Source organism: Rattus norvegicus, chromosome 11 (assembly GCF_021556685.1).
Source record: "Rattus norvegicus strain SHRSP/BbbUtx chromosome 11, alternate assembly SHRSP_T2T, whole genome shotgun sequence".
NCBI classification, from domain to species: domain Eukaryota; kingdom Metazoa; phylum Chordata; class Mammalia; order Rodentia; family Muridae; genus Rattus; species Rattus norvegicus.
Genome location: NC_141544.1, coordinates 84,476,673 through 84,491,510, shown reverse-complemented (window position 1 = coordinate 84,491,510; position 14,838 = coordinate 84,476,673). Strand labels below are relative to the sequence as shown.

Genomic DNA, 14,838 nt, shown 5'->3' with positions numbered 1-14,838 from the left:
ACTGTCTCCTTCATCCTCACGGTACAGCAAGGACAGATCACCCCTTCAGTGGTGGGAAAGAGACGTTCAAGCAGTGACCTGCTTTCCCTGACAGAGGAGAGAGTCAGGTTTGAATCCAGCCAGGCCTGGTTCCTAATCACCGTGTGCCTTGCCACATTCACAGCAAAGCTCACTTAGAGCTCAAGGCCCTGGGTTACTTAAGCACTGTCCACCTACGTCCCTATATACTGACAGAGATCAGTGACAGGGGAACACATCACCCTGTGCCCAAACAGAGAGAGTGTGCACACTGAGGGCAGTGGTGCAGAAAGCCTCGACCCCGATGTCCATGCCAGAGACAGATAACCCTTATTTGCAAGTTTGGCTAAATTTTAACTCGGCACCCAAGGGTGCTACCCAATACAAGCAAAACAAAGTCCTTGCCTTTAGCTCAGTCACAGAACCAAGCAAGAAGAACCTGGCTAAACACCACACTGCTGTCCTCAATGACCAAGAGGTCCTGATAGCTCAGTCTTTGCTATGACAGCATTGCACAAGGACCAAGAACCCTGGTGGCCTGGAGGAGCCACCAAGAGCTCACCCTCTCTGGTCGAGATGAAGAGTCATACCTTGCAGGGCTTGGTTTTACTCATGCTGCCCTTACACCTGTACCAGGAAGCGATTTTGCATCTTCATGCAGACACCTACATAGATGTACCTACTCTCTGTCTCACCAGCTGTGACCACACTCCACATCGCATTAGCCCTTCGGGAGGCGTGGTCCTTGGTTGATCCAGGGTGTAAGCTACCTCTTATGGGATACCACTATGGCATCTCCACACACACACCACTGCTGCCACATGTGGACACACTGAGATGATGCTAAGGGAGAGAAGCTATGACAAGCCTCCGATGATTCTAGATGACAGCTTTGGTTCCCGGCTAAACACGTTGACAGAACAATGCCCAGTTAACATGCATGATCCCTTGCTTTTCCAAAAAGGCCACACCCATTAATAACATATCTGAAGGCCCATTCTCTTATTTTCCTAATCTTCAAGGCTCAGTGTGATTGGGGGAGCTGTTGTGGGGGGGGGGGGAGTGTTTTGTTTTGTTTTGGAGACAGTGTTTCTCTGTTTAACCTTGGTTGTCCTGAAACTCACTCTGTACATCAGGCTGGCTCTGAACTCAGAGAACAGCCTGCCTCTGCCTCCCAAGTGCTGGATTAAAGTCACACACCAACACACCCAGCTTAGTGTGATCTTAAAACTCTTAAGAAGTAGACTATGGGGGTTGGGGATTTAGCTCAGTGGTAGAGCGCTTGCCTAGGAAGCACAAGGCCCTGGGTTCGGTCCCCAGCTCCGAAAAAAAAAAAAGAACCAAAAAAAAAAAAAAAAAGAAGTAGACTATGATGTCACCAATCAACTTCAGCCATTAGACTCCATGAGGAGTTTGAAGGAATGCTCCTCTTAAATAATTAACAGTACAATAAACCTAACAGTACCTTGCATACAAAAGGTTCAAACGAAGGGCCAGACCTAAAGTAAACCAGACAGTGATGTCCACAGAACTAACGCAGAGGTACAACCGACCTCATTGGGCTTACCAGTCAAGTTACAGTGGATTCGTCCATAATCACGCCGTGGTACCGTCTGCAAATGTGCTATGGTTCTGCAGGCTCCTGTGAGACTCTGGGGCTCAGTTGTGCTGCCTTCCCCCTCTTATAAAACACAGAAAGTTTGCTTGTGTGGCCCTCTGTCTAGAAGGATCTGCTTGATCCCATTCATAGCTACAGAAGCTATTATGGCTCAAACCTACCTTATAGTGCCATTCAGCAGGTGTCTGTCAACTGAATGGCCCAGTGACTGGATGAATACCTTTGCAATGATAAACTACTTCATTCTGGGCCTCAAAGCATCCCTCCTGTAGGAAAGAATAAATCTTCAGAGGAAAACAAGCTACAGGCTCCCTGCCACCAGCTCCCTCGTGTTCAACGGGACAAGTTTCAGTCTAGAAAAGCCTTCCTTAGGTTTTAATGTGTCCGCACGTTTCCTGGAAAGCTTGGTAAATAAAATGCAGATTCCTACTTACCTAGAGTGAGGCCCAAGATCTACACTTCTAGCAAATTCTCAGCTAACACCCATTTGCTACTGGGGCAAGAACCTCCCTTCAGCTGAACTACCTCACAGGTGGCTGAGAAAAAAAAAATCCACATTAATTGGGGTATGTGTGGGAGCTGGACCCTTTGCGACTTTAGCAAAGGCAGGTGGACAGCAGTGTGCTGATTTTACTGTTGAGGGAAACACAATCAGAAAGACTAAGTGACCTTTCCGCGCAATCCATCCTTCTGACCGCAGTCCAGAGCCATCTTGACTGTACTACTGCGCTGCATGCTGGGAGATTCAGAGGGGAGGGCCCCAGGTCTTATTCTCAGAAAGGTGGGGAGCGCAGAGTACGTGCGGTCGGGATCTGTAAACAAACTTGAATGGGAGAGGAGCCGGGAGTCCAGAGGTGGGCGAGCGCGTGGCAGCCAACTCTCACAGAAAACGCGGACTGCCTTTCTTCTCTACCTATGGCCCAATTAGACTGGAGATGGGGTCGTCTTTGATCGGCCTAGCCCCTTTAAAAGAAAGCAGGGAAAACAGTGGCTTTAGGATTTTTTTTTTCTTTAAAGCCCTGAACCTCTTCAGTGGAAAGTGCTGCCCTTCCGACCTGTTGATGTAATTGCCGTAATTGAAGATTCCAGGCCCCATGTGGGTGGACAGGGCCCATTCATCCATCAGGTCAGCGAAGTGCAAACCTGCTGAGTCCTTCAGATGCCCTGGCCGCAGCCTCCCCCTCCTGCGCCCTCCTGCGCCCTCCTGTGCCCTCCTGCGCCCTCCTGTGCCCTCCTGCGCCCTCCTGTGCCCTCCTGCCCCCTCCTGCCCCCACAGACTAGGCTCCCCACAATGCCAGAGCAGCCAGGCCCAGGCTGGTCCCTCTCTAGATGTGGGAACGGTGCCTAATTAAGGGGTTTGTTCTCATCTCCATGGGGCCATCTTAACGCCTCCTGACAGTAATGAGAGACATACACGTGTGGAGCTGGGGGGGAGGGAAGGATGACTTCCCTGTCACCTTAGCACCCTGTTAAACAGCAAGGCTAACACACACACACACACACACACACACACACACACACACACACACTGCAGTTCCACAGTAATCACCATCAAAGCTTTACAGCTACAAGGAGTCCTGTCCAGTTCTGAAAGAGGAAGGAACCAGGGAGAAGAAATAACTTGCCCAGAGGGCACATAACAAGTCACTGTCACTGGGCCCCAGGTGCCCTGCTGCACCTCACAGCTTTGACTTCCTCATAGAGGGAGGTGCTCTCCATTGCAGTCCCAGGGGAGCCCATGGGAGGTAGAGGGGGAGTAGACAGGTTCATTCTCTAGAGTCACATTGTCAGAGGGCTATGCCCATGGGTTCTGCATGGCTACATGACAAAGCCAATCTCAGAATGGGCCACTCCTTGCAGCAGCCGGGCCACGCCCCATCCCATCCTCCTGTTCTCTCTCTCTCTCTCTCTCTCTCTCTCTCTCTCTCTCTCTCTCTCTCTCTCTCTCTCTGTGTGTGTGTGTGTGTGTGTGTGTGTGTGTGTGTGTGTGTCCCTGTCTAGCTTCCTACCCCTTTCCCATTACTCTCAACCCCCTTTCTCTGGCAGCCCACCCGCACCTAAAGAAGTAGGACTCTTTTGTTTTGTTTTTCTAGTTCTCGGCTTCTCCACTATGGTGCTCCAGCCAGCACCATGTCCAGTTTGCTCTCAGTAAACAGACATCCGATATGTTAAAAGTTAAGCTGATGCTCGCCCCCAACCAATTCTTTTTTTTTTTTTTTTTTTTTTTTGGTTCTTTTTTTTTCGGAGCTGGGACCGAACCCAGGGCCTTGCGCTTCCTAAGCAAGCGCTCTACCACTGAGCTAAATCCCCAACCCCGAACAACCAATTCTAAGTCACGTCAGTCCGTCAGTCCGTTGTTCTGAACACAGTCCTCACAGAGAGGGCCAGAGGAAATCCTGTGTTTCAGGTAAGGCAGACATGACGAAATTAGCATGGGCTGAATTTCAGACCACCTGACTGCTAAAATCATCTTAAGGAAAAATGAAAAATCTAAAAGCCACATGCTTGAGTAAAGCAAGGAGACCACGGTATCTAAGTGATAATGGATTCTACACATAAAGTTATACGGATTTTATCTTGCCGTCATGTTAAACGGCAAAAGCCGGATATAAATGATCATAAACAGAATGCAATTAAACCTGTGAGGTGCTGAGGGAAAGGAAGAAAAAAGTAGCAACCTTCATTTACCTCCCTTTAAATGTTTCTCTTTAAAATTGTTATTATGTTTATTTACTTATCTGGGGGAGGGGGAATGTGGAGGTCAGAGGACAACAGGCAGGAGTCGGTTCTCTCTTCCCACCACGTGGGTCCCAGAGATCAAACCCAAACTGTCTGAGACAGCTTGCTTCACCTCCTGTATCTTTACCCTCTACCCTCTGAGCCAGCTTTCGGACCTTCCTGTATTTCTACAACGAGCATGTGTTGGTTTGGGAGGAGAAATGAATTTTATTTTTTTTTTTTTTTTTTTGGAGCTGGGGACCGAACCCAGGGCCTTGCGTTTGCTAGGCAAGCACTCTACCACTAATCTAAATCCCCAACCCCGAATTTTATTATTCTAATATATATGTTCAACCACTGTATAGAAAACCTCAGACTTCGTGTGCCGACCTGGAAAACCTCAGCGAGGTCATTCTACTGGATGCTACCTTACCACGTTACCCAGAGTAGACTATGAGTAATGGGATTACTTTTCTGTTCTCAAATGAAGCTTGGGGGGGGACTGGGCGTGTCAGGTCAGATCACTTGTTTAGATGTCAACCCTCTGAACTAGAAATGCGTGTGTTTGTTTTTTGTTTGTTTGTTTTTGTTTTTTATTTTAAGCTTTATTTATTTTATGTATAGGAATACACTGTCGCTGTCTTCAGACACACCAGAAGAGGGTATCTGATCCCAACACAGATGGTTGTGAGCCACCATGCGGTTGCTGGGAATTGTACTCAGGACCTCTGGAAGAGCAGTCAGTGCTCTAACCACTGAACCATCTCTCCAGCCCCTGTTTGTTTTTGGGACAGGGTCTCACTATGTAGTTCTGACTGTCTTGGAACTCACTGTGTAGACCAGGCTGGCCTTGAACCCACAGATGGAGAGACAAATCCTTTACTTCTGTTTACAGTCTTGACTCTGACTTGTCACCATCAGGGAACACTGGGTGATCACGTGATATGGTGATCTGGCTGTCTGTCTAGCTGGTTTGGATCAGTCAAACAGAATTGAACTTCAGAACTGAGAGACATCCTGAGAAAAGAGGAACATCTTTTCACGTACTTCAAGGTCTAGCTTGAACCCTGTTCCTTGGTGGCTAGTACCTCTACCCTATAACACATACCTGCTTCTACATTCTCCTGTGGCCCTTGGACAGTTGCCATTTGATTCATCATTCCAGTCAGTTTGCGAGGTGCTCGACTCTAGGTAAGGCTTTGCATCTCTGTTCTGTTCTTAATCTCCCTTCAAGGTTAAGATAGCCTAAGCACATCCACCCGATGTGAGGCTTCCGGGCATGTTTGCCATTGAAGGGGCAACTTAACACAACACAGAAGTCTCGAGCATCATTGAGCCATCCAGCCTGGGCTAGGTGCAGTCTCTAAGGACTCATAAGGACTGAGAGAGAATTACCGTAACTTCTATTGCCAAGCTTCACTGCAATCTGCCCTCCCTTGAATTACTTCCCTCAGAGATTTTGAATACCATCGTGCAGGGAGAGGCAGCGTCTGTCTTACTCGAGTAATCCTCGGGAACTGTTGAAGCAATGGCTGGCTGCCAAGGGAACCCCAAATTTCATCTCTTCTAACTCGAATTACCAGCTCACTCAATCTGGTGTGGGCGCAACTCTGATCTCACTCTTCTTCCTCTTCCTTTTGTCTCTTCTCTGCTTCCCTACAATATTGGGAGTTAACTCGGGGCCTTGAGCTGGCTAGGTAAGTCTTCTTCTATTGACTAGCACCCCCAGTCCTTAGGTTTATGAGACAGGGGTCTTTCTTGTTTTTTTTTTTTTTTTTTTTTTTTTTTTTTTTTTTTTTGAGCTGGGGACCGAACCCAGGGCCTTGCGCTTCCTAGGTAAGCGCTCTACCACTGAGCTAAATCCCCAGCCCCGACAGGGGTCTTTCTATGCCCCAGGCTGGCCTCCAACTCAAGATTCTCCACCTCGGTCTCCCGAGTGCTGGGTTGCAACCATGAACTACCATATTTCTCCGGTTTTCTTGCTTCTTTATTGGGAACAAAGAAGTAATAGTGAACAATCAGGTTTTCCCAACGGCCATTTTATTAAACAATTTACCCCAGCCGTCTCTTTAGAGTTGTACTTGTGTTTTGGAGTTGGTGTGCATGTTCATACGTGTGGGAGGTGCACATGTAAGTGTGGAGGTCAGAGATCAGCCTTCAGCGCCCAACCTGAGGACCCATTCACCTCATTAGTTAGTTGTCTGTTGGTTGGTTGATTGGTTGGTTTTGAGACAGGATTTCTGTCTAGGACTGGATCTCATCAGTTCGCATAACCTGGCTGGCCAGTGATCTCCAAGAGTTTGCCTGCCTCAGCCTCTTCAGCTTGAGATCGCAAGTGCATGCCCCTGTGCCCAGCTCTTTACCTCCTCGGTGCTAGGGGCTGAACTCAGGTCCTAATACTTGTGAGGCAAGGGTCTTAGCAACTGAGCTGTCTTCCCAGGTCAGCATCCGTGGCTTTCAATCCCTTTATACAAGATGATTTCCTTAGAAACAAACAGGAAGATAGACAGTGATAGAATCCAGTGGAATGGTATGGGCCCAACATATACAAGACCACACCAAAAAATACATTTTGGTTGGTTTGTTTTTTGTTTTTTGGTTTTTGGGGTTTTTTTGTTTGTTTGTTTGTTTTGTTTATTGTTTTTTGTTTTTCAAAATAGAGATTCCATAGAGTTTTGAAATCGAATGAGAGTTGAGCTATGGGGCTTTTCCCATGCATCCTGCAAATGCACCTTTTACTCAACTCTGCATCAGTCAAGGTCTCCTGTCTTAGTGATGTCCCAGCCATGTAGAGCTCTGAGTCTCTCCCTGGAGCTGGACCTCCCGACTCACACGTGCATTCATTGGCTCCCAAATGTTATAATAGAGCAGAACCTTCTCCAATACCCAAGGCAGATTTTCCACATCTTCCCAGGAGTTGATGCTGTAGGTCCAGGGAAGAAGCTGAGAATCGGCCTTTTAACAAACTTCCTTTGACTAAATTCTACTTCCTCCAGATCTTATATTTGCATCCTAATGGCTAGTGTGATGGTATTGGAGATGGGATGTGTGTGTGTGTGTGTGTGTGTGTGTGTGTGTGTGTGTGTGTGTGTGTGTAGTATGTGTGTATCGGGGAGTGGGGAGGGGTTACCTTTAGTTGAGGTCAGAGAGGACTGCACAGAGGGATTAATGTAGGCTTCTTTCTCTCTTGATTCTGAAGCACTCAAAGGACACCACGCAAAGACTTAATCAGAAGGCAAAGGAAGCCTCAGAGCTCACACAGTGACACGGCTGCCACATTGCTCTCTGCACTGTAGAACTATACAGACCCGCTGCCTACTTTCTAGCTTTGCCCATGCGATTCTAATGTAAAATTACCTAAGCTGAGGCTCTGAATCTGCTCTCCTGACCCTAATTTGAACCCTGCCCCCATTCCGCTTCCCAGGCTGCAAACTGAGTTTTCCTCTTGCTTGGACTCTCTCAGCCTTCTGGACAGACTTCTGATGTTGATGACCTTCTATTCCTCCTCAGGATGTGGGGGCCAGATGTGTGTCCCAGAGCAGTTGTTAGGAAACGCTTGTCGAGGACATGGCTGAATGCCTGCAGGAACAGGTGAACTGGTAAATAAATGTAGCATCACACGGAACACTTACTCGCCTTTCCACTCTCCCCAGTCGGTCCAGTTCTCACTGGAGAAAGCAGTGACTGGCTAGCCAAGATGGCTTCCAGACATCCTATCTTTGAGGGACTCTGTCAGCCTTTGCCTTGGAGTTGAAAGCCCAGTGGGAGAAGATGCTCCACAAACAGCACCTCTGGATATGGACTAAGGGTCAGAGATGTCTTCCAAAGACCTCTGCGAGTGTGGCTTCTCTACAGATGGCGTAGTCCTTGCCTGCAGGTGGCCCTGATATCTTGAGTGAGGGAACAGGGATGAGACAGACGGCTTGCTCCTCTCTCCAGGGAAGCCTCAAGCTGGGGATTAGGGTGTGAGGGAAGTGAGGAGGGTGTGGGGGGGTATGGGCGGTAAGTTTGGGATTCTGATACAATGACCCTCTTCATTTTTTCTCTTCTCAAGTCTGAAAAGGGGCAAGACTCTCCCGGGCTTAGTCAGCACCTTAACCTGCTACCCTTCCTGAGGTAAGCAGGGAGACAATGGGCAGGTTAGGTGTTTAATACAGCATGATGTAAGCTGTGCTCCTGTTGAAAGACACCCTAACAAACAGTGCAAGCTGACACCCTGAGAACAGCTCAGGCTGTGAGGTCATGTGGTGGGACAGGTAAGCCCTTCTGTTTCCTCAGCCCTGACATCTGATGCCCCACTAGTTATTCAATAACCAGAAACAGGGTTGGTCCTCCAGATCCCTGAATCTCCTTGGGGAGGGAAGGAGGGGAAGAGAGAGGGAGGGAGAGGGAGCAACCTGCTTCCTGTCTGGCAGTCTGTGGGTTTGATCAAGGGCACCCAAGGAGAGCTAGTGTTGGCCTGTCCCCAGGAGGATGGGCAGGTGCAGCAGCACATGAGAAAGGTCTCCAGAGGAACCACCTCGGCAGGGAAAGGGGGATTCTGAGTTCTGTGTAAACCAGACAGCTAGGCCTGGATCCATGAGGAGAAGGCAAACCCCCAGACTTCCAGTTGTATGCCACATATATGAACCAGCCTGCCAAGATTTAACAATTTAAAAATGTGAGCTAGCTTGATAAGACACTGTAATTACTACGTCAAAAAAAGTAAGTCCAAGTCTGGCAGTGGTGATGCCTTTAAGCCTAGGCAGAGCCAGGCAGATATCTGTGAATTTGAAGCCCGCCTGATCTGTTCCCAGACAGCCAGAGCTACACAGAGAAACCCTGTCTCGAAACAAAACAAAAAAGTCTAAGGAAACATTTTCTTTCTAATACACCTCCAGCATTCTCCTAACAGCTATGAGAAGCTACCATGTTCCCGCCCCTAATGACTTAACTGTCCTCATAGCTGTTGTGGAGTGCCTCACACTGAACCGTGTCTCAAAGGCCAAGAGGACAGGAGTCCAAAATCAAGGTGTCCGTCGGGCTGTGCTCTGCCTGGAGCCCCACAGGAGAATCCAGATGGCCTCTTCCTCTCTGACGGTGACCAGCAATCTGTGGTCAGAAGACGGGCGGCTCTAGCTTCTCTCCCCATTGTCCTATGACTAGGTAGGAAAGATGGTGAGATTGCAAGGTAGCTGGCTATCAGGGAATTTATCTAGTTCCTAGTCCCTCGTCGTGCCCTGCCCCCTTCAACACCCTCGCCTTGTGCGTAGACATCTGCTAGCTTTGTGATACCAGCCCTATTGTCTCAGGGCCCATTCTGTTTCCTTAAGGATTTTTACCTGAACTGGTTACATCTGCAGTGACTGTTTTCAAATGAGGCCACCGAGGATAAGGAATGAAGATCATTGTCAGCGACATCATTCAACCCGCAACACGTGACGCACCCCAGCTAGAATCAGACCAGAAGAGCACGGCGCACCTCCACGCAGCCCTCATCAACCTCCCACGTGAGCAAAGCCAACACTGCCGTCCCAAGAGGGGAGCAAGCCATTCGTTGGCCTGTCCTTTCAGAATGATTTGGTGTACCCTAGATACACCAGCTGTGGGTGGCCCCTGTCCCTTGGGGGAGAATATTAAAAGACAATGTCATTTTGGAATTCTTTTTTTTCCTACTGAATGCAGGGGACATCTGGGTAGTTTGGGCAAGCCTCCATGTGCACTATATCCCACACACTCGTGTATAAATTTATGATGCAATACTCCTCAGTAAGAGGAAAACTGAACTGAAGTGATTAAAGAAACGTGCTATATGGAAACAGACTTTTTATTACCATAGAGTTAGGATGTTAGAAAAGAGACTCTCAAGCTGCAGAGGTCTTGTTTGTTTGTTTTTGAATGTGTCTTAATTGGGGATTTTCTAATTTCAACATGAAAATCAGTGAGGTATGGGCCGGAGTGCAGCTCAGACGAGGGCATTTGCATAGCGTGTGCAAAACTATGGATGGCTTCAGTCCCCTGCACCAAAATCCTGCGAGGACATACGCAGCGAGTACGTAGCCACAAGGTTGCTAGTGGATGAGAGGACTTGCAAGAGCGACCCCTGCTCAGCACCTCCTCTGGGCCCTCACCCATCCTGGCCAAGAAGAGACTCCTCCAGACGCGATTCAAAAAAAAACAGTAGGCTACTGTGTCAGGCACTTTTCGGTCACTGGGACCAAAACACCTGAGAAAACAATTTAGAAGAGCAAAGATTGACTTGGGCTCAGTGTCAGAAGACTTAGTCCACTGTGGCGGGGAAGGTGTGATATCACAGCAGCCAGGGAGCCAAGATAGGGACTCAGTGCCAGGCCAGGGCTCCATGGACCTGCCCTCAGTGACTGCATTCACCTCATTAGGCTCCACCTTCCACCTTTACACTCTCTCAGGTCTCTCAATAAAGGCATCGCATTAATCCATTCGTCAGATCGGAACCCTCTTGATCTAACTCTCTCTGGAAGCAAATCACAGACACCCTCAGAGGTAGGCTATAGGCACTCAGAGATGTGCTTAACCAACCTGCTGGGCCTTTCTCAATCCTGACAAGTTGACAGTCTCCCAGTTTCTACCTCTCCTGGTGGTGTCAGCTTCATCAGAGGCGTGCACAGGGACAGAGTGTGCAGTGGCTCTGGAACCTACTTCCTCTCTCATTTCCTTTGTAAAATTTACCGCACTCTCATTCTTAGGGTAACACAGAAAAGGTGGGCAGCAAGATGGCTCAGGCACTTGCCAACAAACCTAACAACCCAAGGTCTGACCCCAGAATCAACACGGTCGAAAGGGAAACTGACTTTTTCAAGTTGCACACACGTACAAGCATACGTACACAAAATGCAATGCTGTTTACGCAGAGAGGGAGAGATGGCTGAGCAGTTCAGAGCACTCATTGCTTTTCCAGAGGACCAGGGTTCGGTTCCCAGCATCCACATAGGAGCTCACAGCCATCTGTAACTCCTGTATCAAGGGGTCAGACACCCTCTTGTAGCTTCCTTGGGTATCAAACACACACATGGTACACTGGATGGATGGATGGATGGATGGATGGATGGATGGATGGATGGATGGATGGATGGATAGATGGATGGATGGGTGGGTGGGTGAATGGGTGAGTGGATAGATGGATGGGTGGATAGATGGATGGGTAGGTGGATGGATGGATGGATGGATGGATGGATGGATGAGTGGGTGGGTGGATAGATGGATGGATGGGTAGGTAGGTGGATAGATGGATGGGTGGATGGATGGATGCATGGATGGATGGATGGATATCCATGCTCCCAGATCTCCCTTGGCAACCAGACTAACTACCCTTCCCTGATGCCCTCATTCTTCCCCAGCACTGCCCTGGTGGAGGGAGATGTCATACAAATCCCACCCTAAGCCCTAAGCATGCCTTGGAATTCTGTCCACCCCATTGCCAGTCCCAGGAGGCCAGGAAGGGACTTTCAGGGCTTTTCCTGGCTCAACGCTACCACAGAGGTGAGCTTCAGACGCTCCCTCCACTCAGAAGCTTCCTGGCTCTGCTACTCTGACAGAACCACCTGGGACTGACTCCTCTCCCAGAGTCACCCTACAGTCTCTCTCCCGAAGAGGAAAAGAACCCCAAACAATCAAGAGTCATGAGTCAAGAGTCGTTGACAGTGGGTTCTTCCATTTGCTTTTTGTTATTGGTCCTTTGTTTCCTGAGACAGGGTTTCTCTATGTTGCCCTGGCTGTCCTAGAACTCACTCTGTAAACCAGGCTGACCTCGAACTCAGAGACCCACCTGCCTCTGTCTCCCGAGTGCTGGGATCACCTTCACACCTGACCCCATTTTAAAAAAAATCTGTAAAATTGTTATTAGGCTCAGGAGCAGGGGTGGGGGGGTACGTAGAATTCTGAAATGAAACAAACTCCAACAGTGTCTTTAGCCGACACACGCCATTTAAAATTTCACACCAAATATCAGTGTCCTTGGTACAACCAACTTACTCCTGGAAGAACCTATCCAAGGAGGCAGACTCTTTGTGAAATGGCCAGCATACCTGAAGTACACTGAACCCTGAACCCCCACCCATCCAAATGGCTCGGCCAACCCTCGCCACACAGTTCACGAGCGTAGGCTGTGGAGTCACTGGAAGGTAGCAGGTTATAGAAGTCTCCAGAGGGTGGTGCCTGGGGAGACGTGACAGTGATGTGTATATTCAGGACATCTATGCTGAAGGCAGGGCTCTGCAGACGGCTAGCAGACTTGGGACTTATCTCTTCATTATTCTTGAGCCTGCATCAATAGCTATAAATTATGGTCTTGCTCGACATTCATTCAACCAACCCTGTCACGTAATGGCGCACACACACATACGCCAGGCTCCTCAAGTAGTTGTAGAGTTCATCAGACAATTAGAGGTCAGGAGGGGGTCAGTTAAATGACCATCATATATAAACAATGTCTCTACTGTGAGGCCCCATGCCATGTGGTGTGTGGCCTTTAGATTCTCAGCAAGCCCCTTCCTTCCTCGAGTTTCTTCTTCTCCGATTTCCTAGCAAAACAACGTAATTAGCTCTCATGTTTTGTAAGGTCATTCCTCACACTATTCATTTCAATGACTAAATTGGCACCTGTAAGCAAAGAGACATTTTTTGTGTCTTCCTTTAAAACTAAAACCAAACCGAAGGAAGAAAAATTAAAAATCCAAATAAATAAATAAATAAATGAGTGAATGGTTCCACCTTTGCTTTTGCACTTTGTGGAGCCAAGCTCATAGTAGGTATCTTAGCTAGGGTTTTACTGCTGTGAGCAGACACCATGACCAAGACAAGTCTTATAAAGGAGAACATTTAATCGGGGCTGCTTACAGGTTCAGAGGTTCAGTCCAGTATCATCAAGGCAGGAGCATGGCAGCATCCAGACAGTCATGGTGCAGGAGGAGCTGAGAGTTCTACATCTTCACCTGAAGGCTGCTAGCAGAACACTGACTGGCAAGCTGCTCAGATGAGGAGGGTCTTGCCTCCAAAGAGAAGAATTCTTTTTTTGTTGTTTTGGGGTGTTTTGTTTTGTTTTTTGTTTGTTCGTTTGTTTGTCTTTTTTGTTTGGTTTGTTTTGTTTTTTCAGGACAAGATTTCTCTGTGTAACAAACTCAGAGATCCTCCTGCCTCTTTGTCTGCCTCTGTGCCCCTCTGCCTCTGGCCTCTGGCCTTTGCCCTCTGGCCTCTGGCCTTTGCCCTCTGGCCTCTGGCCTTTGCCTCTGCCTCTGCTTCCTCTGCCTCCCCAGTGCTGGGACTAAAGGTATGTGCCACTGCTCAGCCTTAGAATTCTGAAAATAGAATTTAAAAATGCTTCTGAATTAGTTTCACCATGTCCCAACATGTCAGTATCCTCTGTGACACTCTGGGGTCTACTGTGACTGGCCTCAAATTGCATCCCTCTCTGGTTTTGGCACAAGAACTCTTGGGTCTATTGGACATCTGTGTCATTGAGCAGGTGCTCAGCTTCCTGATATCTTCTTAGTCACAACAGTGATACAAAGGGAGAGGTGATTTGGGTGACCAGTTTAAGAGACAGAATGTTTTCATGTTTTCATTCTCTCTCTCTCTCTCTCTCTCTCTCTCTCTCTCTCTCTCTCTCTCTCTCTCGTGTGTGCGTGTGTGTGTGTGTGTGTGTGTGTGTGTGTGTGTGTGTGTGTGTGTGTGTGTGTGTCTTCTTTTGGTGATAAAAGCTGAAGCCAATTGAAATTGATAGTTCAGTTCTGTGTTCTTCAAGCAAGGACCAGAGATCATGTAAAATATGCTTCTGAAAGGAAAAAAAAAAGTCTTTTTCTAAATCTAATCTTGCCTCAATAAAAATGACATATGTCACTGTGATGGCACAGGAGAAAGGCTTGAGACCTGCTGGCAGCGGCTCAGAGGTCAGGGGTTGCCACGGCTGTACTGAATTCCCACGGGAAAGGTGGCGGGGAGTGCTGCCTTCCAGGTGAGCAGCTGAAGGCTGTCAGGTGCGGGAGGCCTGACAAAGCTCCCCTCAAACCTTCCTCAGAGCCGGCTGGTCCCCTCACACCTGCTCTCCCACCTGCCTCCCGTCCCAAGGAATGCTGGGATCTGTTCTTTCTTCCAGCCGGCCGATTTTGAGGGAGCGACAAGACAACAGCCAACCTGGGCAGTTTCGACAAGTTTCCCTTCGAGGCACAGATCCAAGGCAAGCAGGGTGGCAGCCAGTGTTCCAGTCCCACTCGAGTGTGGCACCTCTACATGGTCAGAGCCAAGGACAGCAATAGAAAGAGCAGGTAGCCCACTCCACCGCCGGCTGTGCTGAGTGGGAGCAAACGCAGTCCTGGGGGCCGACCTCCACAGCAGCTTGGTTTGCCTTCTGTGACTGCCCACGGGCAGTCCTGGAGTAGGCTTATGGGAGTTAGGACTCAGAGGCTGCAGACAGAGGGGCCACTTTTCAGAATACATACTTTCGTATATTGAATTTCGCTATTATTGGTCTT

General features: G+C 48.5%; 1 long non-coding RNA gene across 2 annotated transcripts; it reads left to right on the top strand.

Moving 5' to 3' along the window:
• Window positions 1-8,393: 8,393 nt before the first annotated feature.
• Window positions 8,394-10,152, top strand: LOC148002654 (uncharacterized). 2 transcript variants are annotated; one of them, XR_015633552.1, is made up of 3 exons: window positions 8,394-8,470; window positions 9,300-9,499; window positions 9,697-10,152. It is a non-coding gene; the product is annotated as an uncharacterized LOC148002654 (long non-coding RNA). The 2 variants fall into 2 exon arrangements; XR_015633553.1 differs by lacking the exon at window positions 8,394-8,470 and having other exon boundaries at window positions 8,708-9,499; window positions 9,646-10,152.
• Window positions 10,153-14,838: the final 4,686 nt, after the last annotated feature.